At 56.3% G+C, this 7,544-nt stretch overlaps 1 long non-coding RNA gene across 1 annotated transcript in view; it reads left to right on the top strand.

The window, feature by feature from the left end:
- The window catches only part of LOC109291277, a 10,811-nt gene extending 4,031 nt beyond the window's left edge, over positions 1–6,780 (top strand). Inside the window, exons 2-3 of the long non-coding RNA XR_002095799.1 lie at positions 2,987–2,990; positions 6,770–6,780. This is a non-coding gene — a long non-coding RNA (uncharacterized LOC109291277). The remainder of the gene's footprint in view (positions 1–2,986; positions 2,991–6,769) is intronic.
- The last annotated feature ends 764 nt before the right edge of the window (positions 6,781–7,544 follow it).

The raw sequence follows: 7,544 nt of genomic DNA, 5'->3' as shown, positions 1-7,544 counted from the left end.
CTGGTCGTAGGAGGCCACCAGGCTGGTGGAGGCCCAGGATGAGAATAACATTTAAACACGTGCTTGAGGGGAAGTAGATGCTCCAGTCCTATTGGCTTCACCGGGACGCAGGTACAGACCATAGTGCCAGCTAGCCAGGCTTTCCTACCAAATCCAACATGCATTTTGGAAGTGGAAGCGATTCTTCTGCTGTGTTCAGCACTGGTGGGGCCCCAGCACTGGGTCCAGTTTTGGGCCCCACATTTCCAAAGAGGTGCAGACAGATTGAAAAGAGTCCAGCACAGAGCAACAACAAAAAAAAATGATTAGGGGCCTGGAAGGCAAGACTTATGAGGCCGAGCTGAAAGAAATAGGGTTCTTTAGTCTGGAAAAAGAGCAGACTGAGGGAGGATTTGGTAAGTCTTCAAATACCTGAAAGGTGATTACTGAGGATGGCGATGGCCTTTACTCTGTGGCTGTAGGAGACAGGAGTAGGTGCAATGGCCTCAAGCTGCAGCAGAGGAAACGCAGGTGGGAGATGAGGAGCTTTCTGACTATGAGGGTGATCAAGCACTGGACCAGGCTGCCGTGAGACTGGAGTCTCCATCCCTGGAAACTTTCAGGAGCAGATCAGACAGATGCTTGGCTGGGATGGTTTATAGTCAAGGATGATCCTGCCCCGAGCAGGGGGCTGGACTCGACCTTGTGAGGTCCCTTCCAGCGCGACTTGCCCATGTTCCTAAGTGCAACTGCACTAGCAAAACCAAGGCACGGACAGAGCAAGTCACTGTCCAGGGTCACCCAAGAAGCCTGTTGGCAGGGAGACCCCAGGAGCACAGGCTCCTGGGGCAGTAGACAGGACCTACACCCACCAGCGTCAGTCCAGCGGGTGCCACCTCTCGGCCCCATAACAACCTGCAGACACACTTGGGCTGGTGGCAGGTTCGGAGCTACTGGGTCCAGATGGAAATCCTCCTGGCTGCTCTGGATAAGCCTGACGCCTCGTCCCTGAGGAAGTTCAGCCCCGGGCCCCTTGCATGGGTGGTCCTCATGGCTTTGCCCCTCGGTTTGCTCCGCGCCTTTCCCCAGTGAGGCAGAAGCCTGGGAAAAGCGAAGGAGGATCGAATGGCAGAGTGGGGGGAAACCCTGCATGCACTTGTTAGGGGCTGGACGGGACCTTACAGATCATCAGGTCCAGCCCCCCTGCACTTGGGCAGGAAAGTGCTGCAACCCAGAGCCCACGTCTTACCCTCTTGTGTCTTACTCAGAGCTTTGGAAAATCAGGAGGGAGCAAGGCAGACGCGCGGGGCTGATTCCCCGCTCAGCTGCGTGCCGCCCTGTCCACCGCGGAGGAAGACCACCACTATCATCATCCCCTTTAAGATGACCGTCTTGCCGATTGCTTCCTTTCCAAAACAAGGAGAGGACAGACGGTACAGGAGGGAGAGGAAGAGCCCCCATTTCATAGCCCAGAAGTGCTGGTGGCCACAACAAGCCAGTGGGAGACCCAGGGGCCTAGTCTGGACAGAGAGCAAACCTACCCCTAAGTCAGGAAACCGGGTGGCAAGCCAGGCTGCGCTGCATGAGGGCGCGTTACAGCTTTGTCGTCAGCCGTGGATGAAATCAGGGCCGTTCCCCAGTCTAGATAAGTCTTGAGATCAATCAGGTCTGGGCATGGGACTAAGCGAGGGAGCTTGCAATTTAAAGGCTGGGGCAGGAAAAGGCCAGAGGCAGTAACGCGGTACTCAGAGATGCCCACTTAATTCCCCACGTGCCCAAAACCAAGTGAAATGAGTCGGACTTTGCAACAGCCCTTGAACACCAGCCAATCCGGGCTATTTCGGAGGAGAGCCGGGCTGGCCTCCAACAGCCCCAGACCCTTTCTCCCTGTTTCTAGGTCAAGAGGCCGTTTGACAACATCATCATCATCCGCTTGCAAAGAGTGGGAGAAAATCCTAGGAAAGGGGCACAGCAAGGAAAACTGTCTCTGCTGGAGACAGCAAAGCTGCCGGCACTCGTACAGACCCCAGTCGACAGGCGCTGTTGAGTTGAGACCAAGATTGCAACCAAACGCGAGACAGCACCCTTGAGAGAAGCAGCGCAAGGAAAGAGAAGCCAGCTCTGTTAAGGCCAAACAGATTAAAAGCAAAGACCCCACCCAAATAACCCAGAAAACCCTTAACACCTCCCCTCCGCATCCATGCAGACAGACAGCAACTTGATACCTGCCCACGGCACGTTGCAGCCACAGGCCTCAGCAAGAGATGAGAAGGAAACAGAGCAAGTCCTCACCAGCTGGGAAATAAAGGCAAGTTCCCACCAGCCGGTCCTTGTGAAAGGACCGCTTAAAGCCGTTTGCTTCTGCCAGATTTAAAGGGTCAGCCCCCCACACCCCCCAAGGCATCCTGGGTAAAAAGGCGCACACAACCTGAATAAGAAAGCATTGAAGGGGGAGATTCATTGATGGCCAAACCTGTGTTGGCAGGGTCTAGAGCCACCTGATATTTCTTGAATAAAAAGGGGCTTGTTGCAAGTATCCAGGTTGTAGCCGTATTGGTCTGGAGGAAAAAGCGATCAGGACACAGATTCCTAGACTGATTCCTAGACTGCGAGGCCGGAAAGGACCTTGGAAGATCATCGGGTCCAGCCCCCTGTACTAGATAGGAAAGACAAGTGGGGTCGTGGTAGCTTGCAATTTAAGACTTTTTTGTTGTTGTTGCAAAAATCGAGTTGGTCTAATAAAAGATATCACCTCTGCCATGAGTCCAAGGGGCTTGTGTGATATTTTCAAATAAAGAAGAGGCTTTTACCATGTTCTTGGAGCTGGCAGGCTCCTCCCAGCCAGAGGTGACCCGAGTTGCTGTTTCGAGTGGGTACAGCCTCAGCCCTCCGCCCCGAGTCCTTGGGGAGAAGGGTTTGGGGGCCTCGCCTTGTGAGGGATGTGACAGAACGAGCACCAAGGATGCCCGCCCGCTGGGGGAAAACTTGCCCGTTTGGTGCAGAGCAGCTGGGTTGAATCCCCGACCCCGAACGGTGCCGAGCACATGAAAGCATCACCCCAACCAATGCTGAGCCCAGCGCAAAGGAGCAAGGCTCCCACGGGGAAACCCGGCCACTGCCTTCCAGCCTCGCTAGAGCGGGGCTCGGATGCTGCATCCAGGCCCAATCCTCTGTGCTCAGGACCAGCCTCGCCTCCCCGAGGGTCTCAGCGGGTGCCCTAGCCTGCCCTCACCCCCACCGCCCTTGGAGGCCAACAGGGTGGTACGCACCCTTTTGCCACGGCCAGTGGCTCGGCACGTGGCTGAGCTGATGCGAGCAAGCAGCAGTACGCCGAGCCTGGCAGGGATGGGGGTGGCTGGGACGACAGCCCCGCGTCACTGCTCTCCCAGGCGGCGACCTGCCGTGGCTTCTCTGCCGTGTCCAGGAAGCGACGTGCCACTAGATGGCATCCCACGAACGAGGAACCAGGCCGAACGCTCAGCTCCCAGCAGCCAGGCCTGCAAGAGCCAGCACCCCGCTGTACCCCACTCCGCACCCCCTTCCAGGGGCAGGGTGCCATGCCCCCGGCAGATGACGCAGGGGACATGAAGGACAGTCACGGATGGTGGGAGCCCCCCGGTTCCTGCTGCTTCCACTCCTCTCCAAACCCTGAGGAAGTCCGGGGGGTCCACAACAAGGCCAGAGGCGATGGGGAAGAGGGGTAGGGTGTCTTCCTGCAGTGCTTTCACACCCATCGCGCCCCTGTATTGTAGGTGTGCAACACGCAGCGGCCAGGCCATGCAGCCAGGGGCTTGTGTGTTGTGACTGGGGATGATGGTGAAACTTGCTGCTGCCTCTTGCAAAAGCATGCACGCCGCGGACTCTGCGTGGAGCAGGAGATGCTGCGGGTTTGCCAGGCCCGCCCAAACCCCCCGGCCAGCCTGGCTCCTGTTTCTCCCACTGCCCATCCTCGTGCAGGATGAAGGGGCACTGAGAGGCAGCACATGTCCCCCCGTTCCCTCCCCCCAAGAGCTGGTAAAGACACGGAGAAGGAATTAGAGGCATGAGCGAGGCTAAGGGACCCTGCTGCAGAGCTGGAGGAGAGAGAGGGGCTGTGGAGAACGGGGAGACCCAGATCACGGTGCCAGAAAGCTCCCGGTGACGCTCTCTTCCCCTGCATCCTCTCCCAGGGAGGTGCGAGCAGGACCAGCATCACAAGCTCAGCCATGCACCCCCGCTTTGCCCCCGACTCCTCGAGCAGATCAACCAAGCATTTGGGCTCCCTCCATGTAGGCCTTCAAAAAGCAATGAGGGAAGTCCTACATGGACGTAAGCCCGATGATGCCTTATTCTGGGATTACATCGGCGCAGCTAGCTAATCCGTGCCACTTCAGACACGTGCCAGGGGGTACCAGTGAATGATGGGGACACCGCCATTGTGGTACCGGCACACCATGCCCCCCCACCCCCGCGGTCTCATCCCTCAGTGCATCAGAGACCCCGAACGGGAGCGCTCCATAATGACCCTGCTTCTCCTTGCGGGTGTAGCAGCAATAACAGCAGCGCGAGGGAACCGGTCCACTGAGGTCAGGGCAGCGAGCCCATCGTTACAAGGCAGAGCCAGTCCTCCACGGTGAAAGGCTCCCGGCACAGAGCAGACATCAAGCAAACCTCCCAGCACCACTGGGGGATGGAGGCAGTAATGCCTCCCTACCTCCAGGCTGGGAAACCGAGGCACAGAGATTAGGTCTGGGCTTTCCAGTCAGCCGCGGCTTGAGCGAGCAATTTGAATGCATGAATTGACTGTGCACATAGGCCTCTAAGATTAACTTTTGCTTGCTTGATGGCAGCTACCTCCTAGCTTTACTTCAGGTTCAAAACATTTGCCGCCAGGCAGCATGGCAGCACTCTTGCCCGCACCTGTGGCTCGAGCCATTTTATTTATGGCTGCACTGGGACTGATACAGCAACCTGGGCTGCCTTGATTTTTCTGGGTGCCTCACCTGGCCGCTTGTGAACGGGCCCAGAGCACTTGCCCCAGGGCAGGAGGAGCCAGCGGCAGAGCTGGGCAAATGCAGCTCAGGTCCCTGACTCCCAGTGCCTTTCTCTGCCCTCCAGCCAGCGCTCCCCGAGCTGGGCCAGACCTAGCGGGAAGGCAAAGAGAGTAACCGGGAAGAAAACGGTGACCACCGCCCAGCTCTTGCATGGTGCATTTCAGCGACAGCCTGCAAAGCCCCCTTTTTTTGTAGGTGGGAAAACTGAGGCACAGAGTGTCAGATCTTCCTGACCCAGATCTGGTGTCTTGTCTGACCCTGAGTGGAAAAGCAAGACCCTCTAGCCAGGGACCTCCTCTATTTTAAGTACCAGCCAGAGGGAAGCGAACCCTAATGGGAAGCCCCCCAGCCGCAGCTATAGCCATCTCAGTGTCACAGAGGAAAGCAAAATTACCCCCCTATCCCCAACACCCCCCGGCTCCCCCCCCCGAGAGGCTTGTAGCCTTCATGAGGGGGGGGAAAATCCCAGCCAGGCCTTTACAAGTGACCAGCAAAAGCCCTGAAGCCCGGGACTGCCAGACCCCAACTGTGCTGCAAGCGTCGCCTCTGAACCCCACCACGGGGACTGCAAGCACTTGGATCCACGTCTCGCACGTGGCACACACGTGATCGCTGCGTTTTTCCTTAATGACATGTCCCGCTTCCCTGCCTTCTCTTGCCTCCCCTAAACACCCCCAAAGCCTTCGACCTGTCCCCTTAGCCCCCTCCAAGCCCCTCCTCGTTCATGGGGAGCTCCCCCTTTCTCTGCAGTGTTTTCTCCGTGGGGTTCATCCAATTTCATTTACTGCAGAGCACTGCTCTGGGTTATAACGCTGTCCTCCTGATGGCTTACCACCCCTCCCAGCTCAGCCTCACTCCTGAATTTTAGAGGTGTAATCATTGCTCCATCCTCCAAGTCATTCAGGAACAGACGACCACATTTTCCAGCCTGCCACATACCCCCTCAAATAAGACACAGGCCTTGTCTGTGAAAGGCAGAAGGTAGAAAACCCAGATTTTCCCAGCGTCGCGGCCCAGAGCTGGCTTCTTCGTAGGGACGCAATGCTGCAAGGGGGCTGCCAACATCTTTTGGCAACAACAAGCGGGAAGGATGGAGCCCAACGCTAATCGCATTGCAGCCACTCTCAAATGGGCAAGAGGTTTTGGCTGCCAAAAACTGCTGCCAATTTGAGAGTGGCTGTGAAAGGTAAATGCTGGACTCTCGCCCTCCTCCTGCTGCCTGAGACAAGCTGGTAGCCATCTTGCAGCAGTGTCTCCCTGCTTCTGTTCCAGCAAAGGAGAAAAAGAATCAGTTTTCCTGCTTCAGAAACTCTCCAGTTTTGGAGGGCTGATTTTTGGGGAAAGGTGAGCGTAATATGTGTGTAAATACAGTAGTAGACCCAGGCTCAGGACAGTTGCCTGCAGGGCTCAGTTTGAACTGCCCTCCCATTTCGGCCACCAAACCCTGACGGCAGCTTGCTGAGCACAGCATTGCAGCCATCACTGAGCTTATGGCAAAAACCATCAAGATCCTATGTCCCCCACTTGTTCATGAGCCTGGCACAGGGGACAAATCACATCAGCTGCTTCCTCCATTACCCACTTGGAAGGAAATTAGATTGCTTTGCACTTGATAAATCCATGGGGGCTGCTCGTTATCACCTTGTTATCCTCAAGGTGCTTATAAACCAGTTGCCTAATCAGTTGTGCTAGTCTCTTCCCAAGCATCAAAGTGCTTTTCACTTCCCCAGATCCTCTTTTCCCCTATGTTTCAAGAGAAGGAGACTCTGGTAACTGCTGACACCAAACAACGGTGGAAGGTGGAAGTGACACGTGAAGGGGCATTGCCCACAGGACAGGCACAAGGTTAGCGTAGAGGAGCCTTTGTTCACGGTCTATGCCCCCGCTCCCTGTCCCCCTGCACAGCTCCCCTTTCTTCATGCTCCGAACCAGTCAGCAATGCCCCTGATCCCGTGTATGGCTGGGGACCACAACCCTGTGCACTCAGATGTATGCCGGTGCATCCACCGTCCTAGCAGCCCTGGCCACCAGGACCGCGTCCCTTGCAGGCTCTGCCCTTCACTGGCTCCTAGCAGAAGTAGTGGGAGTCTTTGGCCCTGCCACTCAAAGCCCCGAGAACCCGCCCTGACTTTGCTCCCTGTAACGTGTCACAACGGCGGTGTCGCACTGGACCAGTGCGGGGTAGCAGGAGATGGGAGAGGGATCCATAGGAACCTCCTCCGGGGGGGAGATGCCATCTCTATCAGAACTAAACACCAATGCAGTCTCTCCATCTGAGCCTCCCTCCACCTTCTCCTGCTGAGCTCTGCCCACTCACTGACCCATCGCACAGAACAAATCAAGTTACAGGGAACATGGCTGGAAGGTGCAGTGCTATAGTTTACAGATGTTCCCTAACTTTGAAGGTGGAAGAAGTTAGGAATTGAGAGACAGTTCCTCAGTGAGCGAGTTAAAGAGAGACAAAGGGTCTGCAGAAACTTGCTGACTGCTCCACAATAGAAGTTGTTGTTTAGTTCTTATTCTTCACACCTG

Source organism: Gavialis gangeticus, unplaced genomic scaffold (genome assembly GCF_001723915.1).
Source record: "Gavialis gangeticus isolate Ggan-Ray unplaced genomic scaffold, GavGan_comp1, whole genome shotgun sequence".
In the NCBI taxonomy this organism is placed as follows: Eukaryota; Metazoa; Chordata; order Crocodylia; family Gavialidae; genus Gavialis; species Gavialis gangeticus.
The sequence above is the reverse complement of the archived record's forward strand: the minus strand, read 5'-3'. Positions and strand labels throughout refer to the sequence as shown.